Source organism: Antechinus flavipes, chromosome 1, assembly GCF_016432865.1.
Source record: "Antechinus flavipes isolate AdamAnt ecotype Samford, QLD, Australia chromosome 1, AdamAnt_v2, whole genome shotgun sequence".
Taxonomy (NCBI): domain Eukaryota; kingdom Metazoa; phylum Chordata; class Mammalia; order Dasyuromorphia; family Dasyuridae; genus Antechinus; species Antechinus flavipes.
Genome location: NC_067398.1, coordinates 367,656,660 through 367,680,342, shown reverse-complemented (window position 1 = coordinate 367,680,342; position 23,683 = coordinate 367,656,660).

Sequence of the window (23,683 nt, the reverse complement as noted above, 5' to 3'; positions counted from 1 at the left end):
CAGAATGGTTGCATCTGTTCACAATTCCATAATGTCTCAGTGTCCCAGGTTTCCCATATCCCCTCTAACAATCAACATATTCATTTCATGTCAAACTGAGAGGTGTGTAGTGCTATCTCACAGTTATCTTAATTTGTATTTCTCTTATTTAGGGTACCTTTTCACATAACTAGGAATAGTTTCAATTTCTTAATCTGAAAATTATCTATTCATATCCTTTGATCATTTATCAAATGGAGAATGGCTTGAATTCTTATCAATTTTAGTCAATTCTCTATATATTTTGAAAATGAGGCCTTTGTCAGAAGCATTGAACATAAAAATGTTTACTAGGTTATTGTTTCCCTTCTAATCTTGTCTGCATTAGTTTTATTTGTACAAAAAATTTTTACTTAATATAATGAAAGTTATCTACTTTGTGATCAATAATAATCTCTACTTCTTTTTTGGTCACAAATTCCTTCCTCTTTCACAGATCTTAGAGGTAAATTGTCCTATATTCTTTTAATTTGTTTACGATATCATTCTTTATGTCTAGATCATGAATCCATTTCAACCTTATCTTGGTATACAGTGTTAGGTGTAAGTCAGTGCCTAATTTCTACCATACTAGTTTCCTATTTTACCAGATCTATTTTGTTAGACAGTGAATTCTTATCCCCATAGCTGAGGTGTTTGTATTTGTCAAACACTAAATCACTATAATCATTGACTATTTTGTCCTGTGAGCATATCCTATTGCATCAATCAACTACTTCCTTTTTTTAGCCAGTACCAAATGGTTTTGATGACCACTGCTTTATAATATAATTTTAGATCTGGTATAGCTAGGCCATCTTCATTTGCATTTTTCATTAATTCCCTTGAAATTCTTGACCTTTTGTTCTTCCAGATGAATTTTGTTATTTTTTTCTAGGTCATTAAAGTAGTTTCTTGGGAGTTTGATTGGTATAGTAGTAAATAAATAGATTAGTTTAGGTAGTATTGTCATCTTTATTATATTTGTTCAACCTGTCCAAGAGCACTTGATATCTTATCAGTTGTTTAGATCTGACTTTATTTGTGTGGAAAGTGTTTTGTAGATTTGCTCATTAAGTCCCTAACTTTCCCTTGGCAGATAGATTCCAAAATAGTTTTATACTATAGAGAGTTAATTTAAATGGAATTTCTCTTTGTATCTCTTCCTTTTGGATTTTGTTATTGATATATAAAAATACTGATGGTTTATATGAATTTATTTTGTGTCCTGCAACTTTGTTAAAGTTGTTGATTATTTCTAAAATTTAGTTGCTTCTCTAGGGTTCTATAAGTATACCATATCAACTACAAAGAGTGATAATTTGGTTTCCTCAATGCCTACTCTAATTTAATCTCTTTTTTGCCCTCTTATTGCTAAAGCTAGCATTTCTAATACAATATTGAATAGTAATGGTAAAACTGGGCAGCCTTATTTCATTCCTGATCTTATTGGGGATGGTTCTAGTTTATCCCTATTACATATGATGTTTGCTGATGGTTTTAAATAGATGCTACTGATTATTTTAAGGAAAACTCCATTTATTCCTTTATTCAATATAGTTTTTAATAGGAATGGATGTTGGATTTTATCAAATGCTTTTTCTGCATCTGTTGTGATAATCATATTTTTTAGTTGGATTATTGATATAATCAATTAAGTTAATAGTTTCCCTAATATTCAACCATTCTTGCATTCCTGGTATAAATCCTATTTGGTCATGGGGTATTGTTGGTTAAATGTCAGTAAAGTGTGTACATGGCAAAAAAAAATGACTAGAAGGACAGGATGTTTACTTAAAATATTGATAATTAGCTCGGAGTAGCCTGCAACGATGGCAGGACAAAGGAGAATACCATGGCTGGACAGGATGTGAATTGGTTCTATAAAAGCATTGTAACTGTGCCAGAGAGGAAGAGTCAAGAAGTTACTGGAGTTACTGAGAGGAGTTAGGAGTTACTGAGAAGAGTTAGGAGTGACCAGAGAAAGCTAGCAGAGATATGTAGTGCTTAAATAAACTTTTTGTTGTATAAATCAAACTGGGGTGTCCCGGGTGCTTTGTGGGGAATAGAACACCACTCAAGAAGAGAGGTGTCAGAGATGTCCAAAGACTGGGAAGGGTAAGAGTCCAGTTGAGACTCTCTTGGTGAGTAGAGGGACTCTTACAACTGTTGCCCAAACAGGGACTTTTTCTGCTGGACAGGGGGTCCTTGGGAGGAAGTTCCCCACATCCTTGCAATTAGAAATAATTGCAGGAAGACAGGGAGTTTAACAAGATGGGAGAGATTATTTTGGTTCCCACCATAAAACCCGAAGATAGTGAAGTTTATGAACGCCAGATTTATAGCCTAGTTAAGGGGCAGGGAATGCAGGTCAACATAAAACTTTGTAAACAATTTGTAGAAAAACTCTGGAGATCTTCCCCTTGGTTAGAACATACACTATTAGATCTAAAAGCATGGAAAGTGGCTTCTTATGAGAAAGCGAACTCTGACTTTTTAAAAGACATTGATGTCCTTCTTTACAATTGAATCAAAACAGTCCTCCAGGGAGGCTCTATGCTTCCACCTATCTTAGTGAGTGAAGAAGCGCAGACTGGTAATTCTTTGCTTGGTGATGAAGAGCCACACTTGGATAAGAATAGTAGCCAAAAAAGTGATAGGAGGAAACTGCCACCCCAACCCCCACAGCTGCCTCCCTCCATGGAGTCCCGAGTCCACGGGCAAGGAATGCCTATCTATTGCTCTTTACACCCCTCACTGGGTTATTTTAAAACAGAAGGTTAGCGGCAGAGAGGACTATAGACATAAATTTAGACAAATTGCTGTGTGTTTAGACGAATTTGCCAGTGAGTGGCAGACAAAGGCAGAGCAGGACACACCCCTAGAAGAGAAGCCATAAAGTTACTGCAAGAGGTGAAGTGCTTGATAACAGAATCAACTGAGAGATGTAGTGAAGTGATTTATGAAACCCTCCAATTAGAGACTATGGCCAGGTTGATTGCTCAGGGAATAACAGCTGGGATGAGAGGAAGGCAGCAAGATCAGAAATGCTTTAAGTGCGGTAAACTGGGACATAGGCAAGTTCAGTCCAAGTCACTGGCAATGGATAATAAGCCTACATGCTTTGCCTGTGGAAAGATGGGACATATAGACAAGCATTGCAGAAGCCAAAAAAAAAAAAAAAAAACAAAAACAAAAAAAAAAAAAACACTACCAGCAGGAAATAGGCACAGGGGCCCTGCCGGGGCCCCTGAATGTATATCCAGTCTCCACATAGGAAGGAGTAGCCAACCCCAAAGTCAATCTCACTTCCCTGGGAGAATACCAGGCAGCCTTCCAACAGTTGCAGACTAAGGACACCTGGTAGGAATAACAGTTCCAGAAATGATTCTACCTCCGTTTTCAACAACTGATATTGAGGTAGAAGTCTCACAGAGGGGAGACAAATGTTTAAATGTGGGTATGCCAGCTCCCTCAGTGGTAATAGTTCATACAATGGTACTTTACCCTGGAGAAAAATTAATTTCTGTAACAAACCAACCTGCATTGCCAGCTAAGATAGATATTCAGCAACTAATAGCTCAAGCCATTCCTCTAAGCAGTTCAGAGCCCTTGATAGCTTTAATGCAATCTATTCAAGATACATGGCCACTCCTTACAATACAAATTGAGAATAGAAGTTTTACAGGAATGTTAGACACAGGAGCAGATGTATCAGTAACAAGAGCATAAGAGTGGCCCCCCTCATGGCCTATATATAAAGGCCAAATTGGAATTAAGGGAGTGGGTGGACATCAACAGGCTTTTCGCTCCCGTAGATTATTGATTTGGAAAACAGATGAGAAGACAGGAAGGTTTCATCCGCTAGTTATTATGGGCTTATCCACATCCCTGTGGGGAAGAGATATTATGCAAGATATGGGGATGATTTTACAAACAAACTAATGGGGGCCATTGTACAGCTAGCTCTACCTAAATTAAAATGGACAAATAAAAAACCTATTTGGACAGAGCAATGGCCCCTAAATTCTCAGAAGCTAACTGCTTTACATGAAATACTACAGAAATAATTGCATAAAAACCATATTGAGCCCCCTTATAGCCCTTATAATTCCCCTGTATTTGTCATAAAAAAAGAAAAGTGGAGTTTGGAGAATGTTAACTGATCTTAGAGCTGTAAACAGTATTATGCAACCTATGGGTGCTTTTCAACTGGGCTTACCCTCTGCAAATATATGATACCTCAAGGATATGTCATAGCCATCATGGATATTAAAGATTGTTTTTATTCTATTCCTTTGCATCCAGAAGATAGGGGAAAATTTGCTTTCTCAGTTCCATCTATAAATTTGCAACAGCCATCTCAAAGATATCAATGGAAGGTTCTCCCACAAAGTATGGCAAATAGTCCACCTATAAGCCAATGGTATGTTGATCAGATAATATCACCATGAAGAGGCCTTTATGCCTCATCTGTTATCGTTCATTATATGGATGACATCTTAATAGTCACTCCCTCTGGGCAGCAAACACAAGCATTATTACATGATATGATGGAACATTTGGCTACTTATGGTTTGATTGTGGCTCCTGAAAAGATCCAAACTGAACCTCCTTTTCATTATTTAGGGCATGTTTTACATGAAACTTATATAACCAGGGTACCTCCTAAGCTTAATTTGGATAATTATAATACCTTGAATGATTTCTAGAAATTAGTGGGGAATATTCAATGGCTAAGAACTACTGTTCCTATTCCCCAATCACCTATGCATCCTTTATATGATATTTTTAAAGGCTCTTCAGATTTAAAATCACCCAGACAATGGATGGAAGAGGCAAAGACAGCTATATAACAGATTATGAAACACGTATGTTTACTATTAGATGGGATCCAAAATTACCTCTTAGATTTGTTTTTTTACAAGACTCTCCATTTTTCAGAGTTTTCTTTCAGGATTCAGGAGTTATTAAATGGTTATATCCTCAAAAACCAATAAAAATTTTAACTAATAGAAATCAGGTCTTATATCAATTCTTATCAGAAGTAGTACAAAGAGGTATTGACAGGTAGTCCACCCATTATTCATTTATCACTTTCCCATTCTTATTTTATTTACTTAATTGAATCTGAAGGGTGGGACCCTTTATTGCCTTTTTGTTCTCTTTCTAATGTTGTTACCAAAGATTGCCCAACTATATCAATAGCTTGATATACTATTCCTCCTCATGTGATTAGTGTAACTCCTGTTGATAGCCCTAATATTTTTACTGATGCTACAAAAGATCATAGAGCCAGTTTTTATATATCTTCCATGAATGCTTTACAAGTTTTATCTACTTCTTATGACTCTACCCTGAAAAATGAATTATATGCTATTCTATATGTATTACAACATATCTCCCCATGTTTTAATATTGTTACAGATAGTCATTATGCTTATTTAGTAGTTAAGAATTTACCTAATGCTATTATTGATCTCCACCATTCCACTATAGCTCAGTTGTTATATCAAACACAACAATCTTTGTTTGCTTTAGAATCCCCCATATATATTCTACATGTTAGATCACATACAGATGGTAACAAGATAGTTGATTCTGCTTTATATAATTGTGAAGTGCTCAATACTGTACAATCAGCCCAATGAACTCATGATAATTTACATTTATCAGCTAGATCATTAAGAAGGCTGTATGGAATAACAAAACAACAAGCCTCAGAGATAATACAGAAGTGTTTAAAATGTATTTCTTTTGCCTCTCATAAATGTGATCCTACTCATAATCCAAAAAGAGATAAGCCTAATGATAATTGGCAAATGGATGTTACAAATTGGAGGTTCATGTAACTGTGGATACTCATTCTAATTTTATAGTAGCTACTCTTTAACCTGGAGAGGCACTTAAACATGTTATTTCTCACTTAGACCATCGTTTTGCTTCTATTGGTGTGCCTTAACAGATAAAGATGAATAATGGACTTTCTTACACCTCAAAAAGTTTTCAGTCCTTCTGTTCTGAATTTGGCATCACTCATGTGATGGGTATCCCTTATAACACCACAGATCAGGCCATTGTTGAACGAGCTAATAGAACCCTTAAGACAATCCTGGTCAAACAAGAAAAGGGAGTGTCATGGGATAGGCCAAAGGGTCGTTTAACCCAAAGTATGTTAGACAAAGCAGTATTTACATATAATTATTTACAATTTTCTGCCAATGAACTAACTCCAGCCATTCGTTTTTGGCATACATTTGAGAATACATAGTCTATCACAAAAGTACAACTCCAACAACTACAAAAAAGAAAAATGAATAGAGTGCTATGGAAAATGGAGGAAGGGAATTAGGCAGGTCCAGGGATAGTCGATATGTGGGGTCTGGAGTATGCTCTTATTGTTGCAGATGGATCAGGAAGTGAACAGTGGGTACCGACCAGAAGGATCAGGGTCATCAGAGAAGATAAACAAGATGGAATGGAACATGAGGAGAAGGCAGAAAGAGCTGCGGAGAAGAAGCTCCCAGGACCAGAGGTGGAATTGGAAAGGAAAACTGCATTTTCTTTTGGGACCTTGTTAGCTGCTAATGTTTCTAATCAGATAGAAGAATTACCAAAATTAGTAAAAGATTTAAATGCTTTACAGGAAAATTTTGCTTTACCAGTTGATGGAGCACAAAATTTAATTGACTAGATACATTCTCAAAAGTTTCTTATTTTGCATTGGTTATTCTCTGTTATTTTGTTTGTAGTAATGTTACTATTACTCTGTTTATGCACTCCTTGTTTGATATCATGTATATTGTACTTCACACACCGTGCTGTTGTATCTGCCTTTGCTGACTGGCACCCCCGACCAAAAGTACCGCCTAAAGAGCTAAATATTATTGTCATGGATTAAGAGGTATGAACAACAGGTAGCATGGTAGGGTCAAACATATCTGGGAGCTCTCTGCTATATGAATGGATTGAACCTTCTCTCAATATCTACAATGTGAACGGGATCTCTTTTCCATGGTATATGAGGTACCATGCCAAACAGGGAGTTGGAAATCACAGACAATGGACATTGATTTAGGTTAAGGATGCTCAGGAGTTCAGCTCCATATGAGCTTTGTACTCTATCTTTGTACTGTGAATGGGGTTTTCCTCTTCCAGGCAATGTGGTCCCCACTAAACAAGAAAAGGGAATTGTTGGGTACGTGTCAGTAAAGTGTATACATGGCAGAAAAATGGCCTGAAGGACAGGATGTTTTCTTAAAATATTGATAACTAGCTCGGAGTAGTCTGCAATGTGGCAGGACAAAGGAGAAGAATATCCAGGCTGGACAGGATGTGAACTGGGTCTATAAAAGCATTGTAACTGTGCCAGAGAGGAAGAGTCAAGGAGTTACCAAAAGAGCTACTGAGAGTAGTTAGGAAAGACTGGAGAAAGCTAGAAGAGATATGTATTGTGCTTAAATAAACATTTTGCTGTATAAATCAAACTGGTGTGTCCTGGGTTCTCTGTGGGGAATAGATCACCACTCTAGAAGAGGTGCTGGAGATGTCCAAAGACCGGGAATGGTAAGAGTCCAGTTGAGACCTCTTGATGAGTAGAGTGATCCTTACATGGTATCATCCTGGGAATGATGTTCTGTAATCTCTCTGGTAATATTTTATTTAAGATTTTTGCATCAATATTCATTAGGGAGATTAATCTAAAATTTTCTTTCTCTGTTTTCATCTTACCTTGGTTTTGGTATTTGTACCATGTCTATATCCCAAAAGGAATTTGGTAGGATTTCTTCTTTCCCTATTTTTTCAAATTGTTTATATAGTATTGAAGTTAATGGTCTTTTAAATGTTTGGTAGAATTCATATGTAAATGCATCTGGCCATGGAGTTTTTTTCTTAGGGAGTTGATTAATAGCTTGTTCTATTTCTTTTTTTTTTCTAAAATGTGATTATTCAAATAATTCATTTCATCTGCTGTTAATCTGGACAATATATATTTTTGTAGGCATTCCTGAATTTCACTTTGACTATGTTTTTGGGCATAAAGTTGGACAAAATAACTTCTAATTCTTGTTCAAATTTCTTCTTTATTGGTGAAAAGTTCACCTTTTCATTTTTAAGACTAACAATTTGAATTTCATCTTTCCTCTTTCTAATTAAATTAACTAAAGTTTTATGAATTTTGCTGCTTTTTCATAAAACCAATCCTTAATTTTATTTATTAATTCAATAGCCTTTTCACTTTCCATTTTTCAAAATCTCTCCTTTTATTTTTAAAATTTCATTAGTTTAGTATTTGATTGTGTTTTTTAATTTGTTCTTTTTCTAGCTTTTTTAATTGCAAGACCAATTACTTGGCATTCTCTTTCTTGATTTTGTTCAAGTAAGCATCTGGAGATATAAAATTTCCCCTTATTATCACTTTAGCTTCATCCCACAAATTCTGGCATGTTTTCTCATTATTATCATTCTCTTGGATGAAATTATTAATTGTGTCTATGATTTTCTGTTTTATCCATTCATTCTTTAGGATGAGTTTATTTTGTTTCCAATTATTTTGGCCTATTTTCCCTGGTCTTTCATTGAAAGTAATTTTTATTGCATTGCAATCTGAAAAAAAATGCATTTATTATCTCATTCTTTCTGCATTTGATTTTGAGGTCTTTATGTTGTAATATATGATCAATTTTTGTATAGGTTCTATGAACTGCCAAGAAGAAAATTTACTCCTTTCTGTTTCTACTCAATTTTCTCCAGAGATCTATTATACCTACTTTTATAGTATTCTATTTACCTCCTTAACTCCTTTCTTATTTATTTTGGGATTTGATTTATTTAGTTCTGAAAGAGCAAGGTTGAGATTTCCAACCTAGTATAGTTTTGTTGTTTAATTCTTTTTGCAGCTCTCTTAATTTCTCTAGTAAGAATTCTGATGCTATATCACTTAGTGCATATATGAGTATTGATATTTCTTCATTATTTATGGTACCCTTTAGCAAGATAAAATTTCCTTCCTTCTCTGTTTTAATTAGATCCATTTTTACTTTTGGTTGAGCTGAGATAAGGATGGCTACCCTTGTTTTTTTTTTTTAACTTTACCTGAAGCATAATAGATTCTGCTCCAGCTTTTTAACTTTACTCTGTGTGTATCACTCTGCTTTAAATGTATTTCTTGTAAACAACATATTATAAAGTTCTGGCTGTAAATCCAGTCTGCTATCCATTTATGCTTTATAGAAGAGTTCATCCCATTCACATTTATGGTTAAAAGTAATAATTCTGCACTTCTTGCTATCTTATTTAGCCCAAATTATGCTTTTCCTTTTTATTTTCCCCTTTCCCTCCTCCCCAGTATTTTACTTTTGAGCACCATTTGCCTCAACTATCCCTTGCCCTTTAAAGCCCTTCCCCCTTTCCCTTTCTATTAGCCTTTCAAGTTTCCCCTTTCCCCTCCCACTTTCCTATTAAGTGAAAAAAGTTTCTCTGTGAAACCAAATATGTCTAATATTCTTTCTTTGAGCAAAATCTGATGAGAGTAAGATTCACACAATATTCATCCCCTTCCCTTCTTTCCCTCAATGCTAATAGGTTTTCTTTACCTTTTCATGAGGTGATATTTCCCTCAATTTACATTCCCCTTTCCCCATACAATCCCCTTTTCACTTCTAGTTTCTTGTTTATATAACAGTAAAATCAAGTTAAACATGCACTCTCTATGTATACTTATAATAGAGAAACAGGTCTCAAGAGTTCTTTTTTATGCTTCTCTTGACTTCTATATTTTGAGGTCACAGTTTGTGTTCAGCTCTGTTTTTCATTAGAAATAAATGGAATTCACATCTTTTGTTAAATGTTCATCTTCTTCCCCAAAGGAAAATGCTCATTTTAGTAAGGTAGTTTACTCTTGGCTGTACTACAAGTTCCTTTGCCTTTCAGAATATCAGATTCCAGACCCTGCAATCTTTTAAGATGGAAGCTGCTAGTTTCTGTATAATCCTTATTGTGTCTCCTCAGGATTTGAATGTTTTTTTTTTTTTTTTGGCTATTTGCAATATATATTTTTTTCCTTGTCTGATAGTTCTGAAATTTAGCCACAATATTCCTTTGATATTTTGGGGTCTCTTTGAGGAGGTATTCAGTGAATTCTTTCAGTAGCTATTTAATCCTTTGATTCTAGGACATCACTTTTTTTTTTTTTTTTTTTTTTTTTTTTTTTTTTTATCATGGTTTTCAGGAAGTCTGATAATCATTAGATTGTATCTCCTAGATCTATTTTCCAGGTCAGTTGTTTTCCCAATTAGGTATTTTACATTTTCTTCTATTTTTTTTTCTTTTTTCAGTTTTAATTGACTGATTCTTGATATCTCATTGAGTCATTCATTTCCATTCTTTCATTTCTGATTTTTAATGGATTATTTTCTCCATTTACCTTTTTTTTAGTTCCTATTTTATTTGTCCAATTGAATTTTTAAATGAGTTGTTTTGTTCTGTGGATTTTTTTCCCATTTCACAATTTTTTTTTTTTTTTAAGGAGGTATTTCTTTTCTTTTTTTTTTTTTTTTCTTTTTTTCCATTTCACAAATACCATTTTTCAGGGAGTTGTTTTCTTTTTCCATTTTGTCAAATCTATTTTTAATTTTTTAAAATTATTACTAATCATTTATTTAATTATTTCAAGCAGCAATTAATTGAAATTAAATATTTTAAATTTAATGCTTCCATTTCATTAAGTCTATTTTGAAATGAATCTTCTTTAGATAATTTGTGTTTTCTTTTTCAAATCCTATGATAAAGTTCTCATTTTCTTTCCTCATTTTTCTTCTGGCTATCTTTTAAGATATTTTAAAATTTCTTCTAGGAGTGTTTTGTGTGATGGGGACCAATTTATATCACCCTTTGGAGTTTAAACTAGAGCTGATTTGCTTTTAGTCTCCTCGGGGTTTGAAATCTGATGTTCTCTTTCGCCACAAAAACTATCTATTGTCAGAGTTCCTTTTTTTTTTTTTTTTGTTATTTTTTACTCATATTAAAAAAAAAAAAAAAAAAAAAAAAAAAAGCTTCGATCTGCTTTTAGGACAAGGGAGGTTGTTGTTCTTCTATATGTGGCAGCTGCTCCACTGACTCACTCCCAGGGTTGGGTGGGTGCAGCCAGGCCCTGTGAAATTTTGGCATTTTAAGGTTCACTATTTACCTTTTGTGTTTGTGTTGGATGTTTTATAACTTCTCTATTGATCTACTGGCTTGCACCCATAGCAGAGTAGCTGATATTGCTGTAGATTCCATCCTGTAGATTCTTCAGAGTGCACTACCCTGGAACTCTGTGCTACCTATCCACTATGCTTGGCCCTCCTGTGCTTGACCCACCTTTCTCCATGCCTGATTGAAACAGACTTTTTCTGATGATCTTTGAAATTATCTTCTGCTGGTAATTTGTTGCATTACCAATATTCATGGATTTGTCCAGTTCAGAACTAATTCAGAAGCTGGATTTGCTAATTAGTCATAAGACTGTGGGAAAAGGTCAGAAAGAAATGTGTGTTCTCTCTGCCATCTTGGTTCTGCCCCTGTTTTTCTTATCCTAATGGTAATAGAAAAATTTTGCAACTAACTAATCAATATTAAACATGTGCTAGTATTGTTTTTTTTCCTATATCAAGTTTCACCAACTAAAGCACTATAATATTGGAAGTCAGCAACCATTCCAGTTCTAAGAATAAATTGATAAGGGAAATTGATATTCACACAGGGCCAGTCAGCTCCAAACTTTGGTATTTGTTCTTTATCCTTGCTTCATCTACAATACTGTAAAGTTATTATGTTTTCCCAATAAAGGTCTAATTATATTCATTACCTGATCCTATGTACTAGGCTGCCTTCCCTAAATCTTGAGTGGTTAATTATCACTTATTAATCTCAACAGCTTCTACCACACACATCAGGACTTTTCCATGGAGAAGAGTTTAGGATACTTTAAAGAATGTATCCCATTCTTTTGCTAATTCAGTAAAAGTTTGATTTGTATGCCTATTTTGTATACCTATATGCCTGGAATCATATAAAAATCTTTTGGGCAAAAAGGGCCAGTAGAAAAAGTTTAAGAAACATTGCTCTAGAAAATACAAGATCATTTTAATGATCAAAGGATTCACCTGGAACAGTACGCTGAATCTTTTGTGTTGGAGAATATTGTGATCTTCCCGGTGAAGTCTATTTTAATTAGAAAAAACACAAACCTAGGCACACAATCTTGAAAAATACAGCAGAACACATACATGTAATACATGAATAGAATACAGTTTTTATTGGAGAGAACTGACTTAGATACTTACTAGGTAAATGAACAAGGCCTTAAGTAGTTTAGTGAATTAGTTTTTTTTTTTTGTTTGTTTGTTTATTTAAATATAAATAATAATATTTGTGATGCTTGCCTTATGGTATTGTTGTAAAGAAAAGCATGTAGCATAAATGTGAGATATCTTTATTTAATATTAGGCTAGCCACATTAAGAGACATTGTTATTAGTTTTGTTATTCAATCATGTGTATCACTTCATGACAACATTTGGGTTTTTTTTTTTGGGGGGGGGAAAGACACTGAAGTAGTTTGCTATTTCTTTCTCCAACTCATTTCACAGATGAGCCAACTGAAGCAAACAGGTCTAAGTAACTTGTCCAGTATTATACAGCTAGTAACTGTCTGAGACCAAATTTGAATTAAAGTAGATGCATTTTTCTAACTGCAGGATGGGAAATCTATCTACTTTACTACCTAGCTGTCCCAGGATCCACTGTACAGATCCCAAATTAATCAGCAAAGAGGTCTGATGGGAGAAGTTGGTTTTGTTTTACTCATTATGTGACCTTGAGTAAGTAATGTGAACTCTCTCTGTTTTCTCATCTATAAATATTAATTCTGACTACTTTTTTTTTTTTTGAAAATGTTTTGCACAATTTAAGACACTATAGAATTGGAAAGTTATGGTTAATTCCAAGTTTAACAATAGTTCTCACCTTTTACCTCAAAGCATATTAGTGCCCAGTATTTCTGGGTTTGGAAAAATTGTTGTTTTTATCTGACTGATTTTTGTCTATGTAAATTTAAGTATTGCAAGACAAAAGTAATATATTTCATTATGTGTTGATACAACTACATTTTTAAAAGTGCAATCTTAATTGGTTTTTGTGCATTTCCTGCAATGATATGGTGATTAATGAAAAAGGAACAGGTTACGAATGTAACATATGTAGTTATAAACTAAAAATGCAATTTTATTTTATTTTTCTAATTGAAAAGCAGTTGGCTTTATCCTAAACTTGAGCTCTAATCTTTGCCCTCTCCAGGAGCATCAGCATTTAATACTGAGAACAGTAGATGGCAGCAGAGCCACAAGAATTGGGTCTTACTCTCATCTTTTTAGCTTTTTATAATTCCTTGAGATTTAATTCCAAGATGGGTAGGCATGAGTCTTTAGATCTTGACCATAGAGCAAAAGCAGAAATTTTAAAATGATGAACTGCTCTGAAATCCTAATGATAAGAAATTCATTTTTCAAATATTTCCTATTACATAATACTTGGGCTTTTACCTGAAACCTGAGATGCTCAACTCATCCAAATTCTTAAAATGCCTATCTTTTTTTTTCCTAATCCAGTTCTTTTGAGAATATGGTTAATTTGGAATCAAGGGACCTGGATTTAAATGCAGGTTCTCCAATTTACTATATGTGTAATCATTAACAGTGTACTTGTCACTGATTTTCAGGTTCCCAATTTTCAAAGAAAGTATTGAATTAAATGATTTATTGGATCAATTCCAGACTTATATCAAGGATAATATGATCTTTTTCCTATCTGGTTTGAACATATATTGTTCTTATCATAATACATTCCATTTATAATTTTGCAGGCAACTTTTACATTTTGTGATCCTTTGATATACTATCTGATGCTATCTGCTATTTATGACATAACCATTGCAGAAATTTTCAAAGTGCATTTTTTTATTATAGCTTTTTATTTATAAGATATATAATTTTTCAGCATTGACAATTGCAAAACTTTTTGTCCCAATTTTTCCCCTCTTTCCCCTCATCCCCTCCCCCAGATGTCAGGTTGACCAATACATGTTAAATATGTTAAACTATGAGTTAACTACAATATATGTATATATGTCCATAGGATTATTTTGCTGTGCCAGAAAAAATCAGACTTTAAAATAGTGTACAATTAACATGTGAAGGAAATAAAAAATGCAGGTGGACAAAAATTGAGGTATTAGGAATTCTATGTAGTGGTTCATGCTCATTTCCCAAGTTCTTTCGCTGGGTATAGCTGATTCAATTCATTACTGCTCTATTGGAACTGATTTGGTTCATCTCATTGTTGTAGAGGGCCACGTGCATCAGAATTGATCATCATATAATATTGTTGTTGAAGTATATAATGATGTCCTGCTCATTTCACTCATTCATGTAAGTCTCTCCAGGACTTTCTGAAATCATCCTGCTAGTCATTTCTTACAGAACAATGGTATTCTGTAACATTCATACACCACAATTTATTCAGCCATTCTCTAGTTGATGGGTATCCACTCAGTTTCATTTCTGGCTACTATAAAGAGGGCTGCCACAAATATTCTAGTGCATTTTATTTTTAACTTGATACTTAAATGAGTTGATCTTTAAAACTAGAATAATTTCTGAATTTTTTCTTTCATCTAAGTCTCAAATCCATTGTTATAAAAACTTTTCTTAATTCAGAAGTAAGAATTTGTAAGAGAATTCAGATTTTCTCATTCCCTGGGCAAAGTCTATCATTAAGATACAGCCTTCAAAGAAAAAAAATATACCTTTCTTTGTTCCCCCTCCAAATATAACCTACATCTTAACAGAGAAAGTTTGGTGAACTTATAGAAAGGAAGATATTTTTAAAGGGAACATTTAAATTAATGTAAGCTAAGCAAGGTATTGATTTATGAGTATAGGAGACTCTGATTATCCTTCAAGTCATACCCATATAAAGTTATCTATTCATTCTTTGCAAAGTTGTCATCATGTTGCTACACATCAGCTTGTAGAAGATAAATGAGGAACACATGAAAACATACTAGACTTGAGTGAGAGAAGCTTATCCTTTTAAATAACTCAAGTTTCACAAGCATTTAATAAAAATGTATTATATGCAAGGTACTATATGAAGAATGCTACACAGATCTAGAAGGCACCGAACTCAAGCTCATTGGCTTAAAATTCACAGAAAACATTTTTTTTCCCTTGCCTCCACTTAACTCTCTTGGTATGATAGAGTATAACCATATCATATCAGATTAATTGAGTTAAAATTTTATCTCAAAAGTTTACTACAAGTATACCTTAAGTAAATCACCAAACCTTACCAAGTCTTAGTTTCATCATATATACAAGGGACTAGGAGTAGAGATCTTCTGAGTTCCTTCTAATTATAGATCTATGGTCCTATGATCTTTGTATCTGCTCCTAAGTTTCATCATTTCAGTTAAAATTTAAATACCTTAAGGGAAATGGATCATGTTCAAATTAAAAAAAAAAAGTTGATGAAATCAACATGGTGGAAAGAAGATTTTGGGGAAAGCAGTTGTCCTAAGGCTTTAATGAAGACACTTGATAATGTGTGAATCAAATCACCTCAAAAGCTCAGACTCTATGGAAATATTATATGCAATGTCCTTTATAGGAGCTTTTCATTAATATCTCATTATGAATTAAAGATTACTCAATTTTTACAGAATAAATTAATGGTGTAGCAACTCTGTGTGCTCTATTAAGCTGGGAATACTATGATTTACAGAAAAAGGCTACATAGCTTTTTTTAAATAATGAGATAAATATCTAAATTCTTCTGATTTCAATGTTCTTCACTAACTAGCATAGTTTTTTCAGCTACTGAAATTCACAAAACTGTTCATTAAATTTTGAAGAAACTGAATTTTCATGTGGTAGGAGAGTCCATTAACAACAAAAAATTATATATGCTTGAAGCACTGCATTATGTATAAAACAATATGATAGGTGCTCATATCTCTTTCCCCCACAAAATCTAGCACAAGGAAGGATATAAGGTACATGCTGCAAAAATAATTGTGGATTTTTGATTGATGGTATACATATCTTTTCATCTTTCAAATTGTTGTGTTGATAAGTTGCTTCCCCTTATCCTTTTCCCAAAAATTTCATACAGAAATCATTAATACAAAAATCAATTTGTATTAGCAACTGCTCAAATCATATTACTATCTTATGAATATGGAAGAAAAACCTTTCCCTGTTAATGAATTACTCTTCAAATGCCCTCATTATAAAACTTTCAAATTTCATTAGCTAAACCAGTTATTAAAAATACAATGATAATAAAGTACAATGGTAAACTGCTGATAAGATTAGATTTCAGTAACTTTTGTATCTCAGCAAGGGAGAAAACGTGTTTTTAGAGTAAATGTGAAAATGCTTTGTAAATATAAGTTGTATAAAATTTTACCTATATGACCAGTGTATTTCTTGGAGAGCCTAACTTCCTTTGAAATCTGAAGGCAAAAATTTTCTTTTTCTTTTTTTTTAATTTAATTTTATTTTATAATAACTTTTTATTGACAGAACCCATACCAAGGTAATTTTTCTTTTACAACATTATTCCTTGCACTCGGTTCTGTTCCAATTTTTCCCCTCTCTCCCTCCACCCTTTCCCCTAGGTGGCAAGCAGTCCTATATATGTTAAATATGTTGCAGTATATCCTAGATACAATATATGTTTGCAGAACTGAACAGTTCTCTTGGGCAAAAATTTTCAATGTGGGTGGGTTCAAATTAGTAAAGAAATGTTAATGTGAACATTTTTAAAAGATATAAAAGATTTTTTCAACCATGATATAGAATGAAACTTATCCAGTTCCATGGGTGCTTTTATGCAACCCAACAGTCATAAAGAGTGTCTTAGAGTGTAATACATAAAAACAATCTCTGAAATATTTGCTTATTAAAAACACTAATTTTTCATTTATTATGTGTTTGTTTAACAGTCTATGAGATTTCTAACCCTTAATTTATGTTCTGATAAATTTTCATGTATATTATCTCATTTGATTTTCAAAGCATCGCTATATGGTAAGGGAGAAGAAGAGGAAAATCAAAGCAACAGTCCTATTTTAAGTGGGAAGTAAAAGATCCAAAAAGATCAAATTATATGTACATGTGTGAGTACAAGCACACACATATTTATGTATTTACACAGCTACATATATACATGTATTTACATGTTCATAAATGGATATATGTATATATATTTATTTGGTTATTTTATATACACCACAAATCACAATAAGGTACTCACATTAGGATCTTCTAGGAAATCTCTGCATCTTGCTAGGCAATCAGTCTGGAAAAATCATTTAAAATATCTGGGGCCCAATTACCTTATCAGTAAAATAGGAACAATAATATTTCCATCATAGATCTCACATCGTTATTGGGGAAATGGAAGAGAGTAGAGTATATTTTATAAACTTTGAATTACTACATTAATATAAATGCTTTATATGTTAAAAACCTTATTAATGTAAATATTATTTTCAACATCTTCACCATTATTATTGGAAGAACATTCAACACATCATTGTTTCAAAGTAAAGTAAGTGGATTTTCTTTACCAGTGTCATTATAGATATTGACAAATCAAAATGATCGGGTGGGGGGAGCTTGTTTTTAAGCACCCCTCACATTATATTATATCATATAGACCATAGATCATTCTTTTCATAAAATGGAACAACTCCAAGATAAACCTTCTTCAAAGTCGTTTCTTTTACACCAATTTTTACAATGAATTATTCCCATTTCTCACAAGCTTTGCCCAAATTAGCCACTTAAGCTGCAGGGTTCTTCCTACCTTTCTAAGAAAGACAAATCACATTTTCCTTTTGAAGAGAAGCACTCTGGGAAGGTAAGTGAATGTGCAAAGGTTATCAGCAAATGGTTGCTGGAAAGGAAAATTGGGAAGAGTGTTTGTCACTTCTAGTAGTCTTCAGACCATTAGAGCACTTTGTTCATAATGTTGCTCTTACCTCCATTATTTTTCATGCACATTTTCATTTTCTGTCCTTCCACCACTGTTGCCATTATAATTATAACTTCATATTCACTGTCTCAATACTGCTGATTTGTGTAAAAGAGGAAAAGTAGGGAAAGGAAGTGAGAGGAGGATCAGGGACTGCTGGAGAAAAATCACAAATATCTCATTAAGGGACACTGAAAGTCTATTCTTTTAGTTGTTTCCCCATCATAAAGAAATATTTAATATGAAATGATCATCCTCAGGTGCCGCCTCACTAGTGTTTTCAGAGGAAGATTAAGCATTGGTGAACTGGAACATTTTCAGTTCCTGGTCAGAGCACACATCAGAGAACTATGGACAACTGGAAAGAAAATGTGGATGCATTGCTGTAGATTTATTAGGGCCAACCAATTTAGCATTTAAGAGAACAGTCTCACACCTGGTGCAATCTGAGGAGTAGATCAAAATCTGTTTCCAAATTATATTTATATATTCCACTGATGTTTGAAACTCTAGAAACATCAATCAATGTGTATGTATATGGAATATATATATATATATATATATATATATATATTATATATAACATTTCCTATCCAAGTTTAAAGTTCAAATGTCTTCTGGAGGCTACTACAGGTATCTTAAATTCCTGATATTTCAATATTAATCCCAGAATATAAGCTCAGTTAACTTCTCTGCTATCCTCTGATTGCATTTTATTCATATCCACTTCTTTGCCTGGGAAAAGTTTTGGTGAAAAGTCCCTGACAAGTCTCTAATTATAATCTAATGTTACAGAAGCATTGGTCATAGAAGAGGGAGATCAGGAAGTGACACAAGATTATTAGGAACACATACATGCACATAAATATGGAATACATCAAAGACAAATGAAGTTCATTTCAGCAATCATTTACTAAGCAACCATCAATTGAGTATCTAGTGCAGAGTCCCATGCTAATCTTGGATTAGATACCAAATTAAACTCTAGTTAGGTCTCTGCTCCTGTAGACTTGGGATACAGTTTATTAAAGTGTCAAGGCAAGTGTCCATTCTATTACAGATGCAACAGAAAGAAAGTCCTTTAAAGTTTACACAAAGTTCAACAACATAGGTTATCTTCTTGCCAGAGAAACTGATGACAATTCAGAATTTAGGTGATTTGCAAGAACCCTACTTACTCAGAGGTGCTAAGAATCTATGACCTTATAGCTGAAAAAAAAAAAAAAAAAAACACAAAGGGTGATATGAACAAGATGAGTAAAAAGATGGACAGAGGAAAAAAAAATAAAACAAAACAAACAAACAAACAACACCACCACAATACTTTAGCTTACTTGAAGTCCCAAGTGTGTAACTCATGATTTTCTTATGTGCCCTGCCCAAGAACCCCTTGGCAGTTAGGAAAAAAATCCAGATTTTCTCAGTATTAGGCTAATGTATTTCCAAACATGCCACAACTGACATAGTTTCTATCCTAAATCTCTGGCTTCTTTCAAATGCCAGCTTAACTTTCACTTTCTGTAAGAAACTTTTTTCCCTAGACCCTTTAATGAGAGTCCCTTTTTTTCTGTGGATTATTTTCTATATATCCTGTACATAGGGTTTTTGAATATAATTGTTTTCATGTGTCTCTTCTATTAGAATATGAGCTCTGTGGTATCCTCAGCATTTGCACCTAAGATAAAACAGGTAATTAATTTCAAAACTTCCAAAATTTTTTCTGGAATTGTTTGCCATGACATTTCAGATCCAAGCTATTCATATTTCATTATCTTAAATGAATAAATAATTCTTTCTCTTAAAATCATAAATTTATTGTCTTGAATACTTTTTTCCATTTGCTCTGACTTAATTTCAGATGGCATTTCTACATGTAGTAGGAGAGCACGAAAAGATTGGTTAATCCCAGTCATAGGATATTAGAGTTGTTCTTTTCTCCTGAAGGAATATAACATACTTTCAAAACATTGAAGAACTCAAAAGAAAAAGAGGGAAGTTATAAGAAATGCCATCTCATTCTGATCTGAAAGGAGAGTTGTTAGAGTATAAAGAGAAGAACATTAAGTAATGAGCTAAAGTCAAGATATTGCCCTTCCTTCCTGTTTGTTGTAACGTCACAAAATGATGAGGGTTGTTTCAAGGAAGAATTCAGGAAAGTATTTGGATGAAATGAATGAACCTTGATCATGATTCTAGTAAATGCAGTAGTAAGAATTTTGACAATATACTTAACAGTTCTGGTAAGGAATTGTAAAGATACCTGAAAGAACAAAATTGCTCTAAAGTCAGTTCAAATTCTCAACTAGTGAAAAAAAAATTCCTTATATAATATCCCTCAAATATAGTTATTTACCATCTCATTGAATATATCCCTAATGATGGTACTCTGGGTTAAAATATTCCAAATATATGAATAAAAAATAGATGCATGATTTGATGGAAAGAGTCCTAGAATTAAAGTCAGGGGCTCCAGCATTTTCTGTTTCTCTGGATAAGCAAATTCTCCACTATGAGACTCAATAATATCAATAGTAAGTTGTACCTAAAAATACTCACTTTATATATTTTAGAAACATGGCATGGCATAGTTGAAATAGAGCTGGTTTTGAGACCAGAAAGGTCTGGCATCAACTACTACCTTAGATACTTAATAACTGTTTGACCTTTAGCAAGTCATTTCTCGGGACCCATAAGTGGAACCACACTCTAAACTTTCTTCCAGCCTCTCTCCATCTATCTGAGGCACGATTTTTTTCCCAGAATCATTCACTATGCACTGGTGTTGCTGTTGTTTTTTTATTTTTCTTTGCTCCCCCATCTTGAGAATATTTTTGCCACAGAAATGCCTAGATATAGTTGTATAGGATCGTAAAAGAAATGGAGCAGTATCCTAAGATATTTGGAATGGCTCCAGAAGTGCAAAACCTGACCCAACAAAATAGGAAGGGAAAAAAAAATGACTGGGGATGAAGTCTAACAGTCAACTGTCTGAGCCTTAAGAAAATTAAAGATCTTATTGTTGCCTGTCCTGATCCTCCCCTTCACAATAACACATTATGCCCTACAATTAGGCAATCAAAGAAGATGGGTAAGATTTTTCTTTCCATGTCACCCTGACTGATCCCACGCAATAGAAATTAGCTCCTTCCTTCCTCAGCAACCCATTGCAGCTGGAAATGATGACTCACCCTCCACAGCAGGATTCTATTTTTTAACCTTCTGATAACTTGTCACAATTAGTTAAAAGCTCTTTTCCAGAGTAGGAGTTACCACTCCAAGTCAGTTGAGGAAGCTTTCTTTTTTTTCCTACTGAGCTAATGGGGAACCTAGCTAATCAGAGTTTCCCACCATCCTCTATCATTGTAAAGAGGTTCTGCTTTCTAATATATGTCAGTAATTCATGTGTAATTAAATGAGAACTGATATATTATTTCCTAATGAATTCAAGTGAAGTCTTCTCCCACTTCTTCCTGGTGTCACTAATTAGGCAATAAGGACTATATCATGAGCAATAAAAATCACTTTGCTTGGCTCAGTAGTGAGGGATTAGATGGCACACTGGGAGTAAGGTTCTGATAGTCCAAAGTGTAAATAGGCAGGTAGTCGGGCAGGTGGGAAGTATTAATGGAACTTTTCCAATAAACTCACCATCTGCCCTTGAATTTCTTTTATAGCAAGCGGTGATGAGGAACAAATGAAAATGAAGGAGAAGTGAGGCTCAGAGAAAAAAAAAAAAGTTTGTTTGAGCCAGTTATTTTACAAATGACTTGAATACTGGTATTTTCTTGCCCTGGTAAAATCATATATAATTATCAAATGCAGCCACATTCATTCTCATTGAATCATATGAACATTTCTTATAGCATTGGTGGGATAAAATCTTACATTATACAGATGTGGAGTCAGAAGTGCTGAGAATCCAAATTAAAAAAAAAAAACTCATAAAAACAAAACAAAAAGTATTAAGAGATTACTATGTGCCACACATTGGAATAAGCGCTAGGGAAAATTAATAAAAATACACTAACTTGCCTTCAAGCAGTTTATGATCTAATGGGAAAAGGGAGAGAGGTAATATACAAAAGAAGTGAGGAAATCAAGGGGTTATTTGGCATGGTGGTGTCTTTTTCTGTTTAGAGACAGAATAACAGCTGCAGAGTGAAGTGAGCCTAAAAATGTTATGGAAAAAGAAAAGAGAAAAGTATAATCTGAGGATAATAACATGGCAGTATTAGTAGTTTTAACCACAATTGTGAATGGGGTGAACTCTCTCATAAAGTGGAAGTGGATAGCAGAGTGGATTAAAAATCACAATCCTATATTATATTGTTTACAGGAAACACATTTAAAGCAGAGTGATACATACAGAGTAAAAGTAAAAGGCTGGAGGAGAATCTATTATGATTCAGGTGAAGTAAAAAAAAAAAAAAAAAAGCAGGACTAGCCATTCTGATTTCATATCAAGCAAAAGTAAAAATTGATCTAATTAAAAGAGATAAGGAAAGAAAGTATATCTTTTGTAAAGGGTACAATAGATAATGAAGTAATGTCAATACTAAATATATATGCCCCAACTGGTATAGCATGGAAATTTCTAACAGAAGTTAAGAGAGCTGCAAGAATAAATAGACAGAGGGGGCAGGAGGGAGGGTGGAACCAAGATGGCAGAGAAGGCACAGGTGACTTTCTAAGCTCCTCTCTTACCGTCACTATCAATATTATATTCAGCCTCAAAAATAGGGCTTGACTGCTACAACTCATGAAGATTAGAAATACAACAACTTACCAATTGAAGATTATCTGGAATCTTTCCAGAAAAGTTTTGTTCTGAGGGGTTTGGGAGAAGATCAGCGTGGGCAGGGAGAGAACTAGAGGCACACAGAGTGAAACCCCAAAGTGGAAGGGAGAGCACAGATCACAGCACAAGCTCTAAGCTCCAACCCACAGTATGGGGCTTTTCCTTGGGGCAGTTGTGAACCTTCATGACAGGGGGACAGCCTCTAATCTGCACAATGCAGGGTTTGGTTTCAGGCAATAAAACTTTCCCAGGGTGATTTGCTTCCTGGCAGAGGCTTCCAGGCAGAGACTTCCTGTCCTAGCCAGGCTGTTCACTGGTCCGCTGCTAATACCCACAGCCCCACAAGGGGCTCTGGCCTGGGGCAGTGACACTTTCACCACTTATCTAGCCTTAGAGCAGTTGCTAAACTACACAGGGCTTCTCCACTGGGCTAAATCACCCGTCCTAAATCACCTTCAGTTGGGGGAGTGGGAAACTTTTACTCAGAACACTCCAGAAGCCAGTTTACATCTCTCCCTGCTCTGCAGAGGAAGCTGGTAATACCCTTGCCCTGAAGGTATGTCCTAAAGGCTTTTAAAAATGAGTTTAAAAATTAAAAGAACAATTGATAGCTTCTATACAGAAAAAGGGCAGGTCTGCAACTCAGAAGAGAATAACAGCAAATAGTCACCATACAATACCCCAAAGGGGAATGTTACCTGTCCCATTTTACATAACACTCTCATAGAAGAGACCATTAAAGTTCTCAAAAGAGAATTAGAAGAAAAATGGGGAAAGGAAAGAGAGG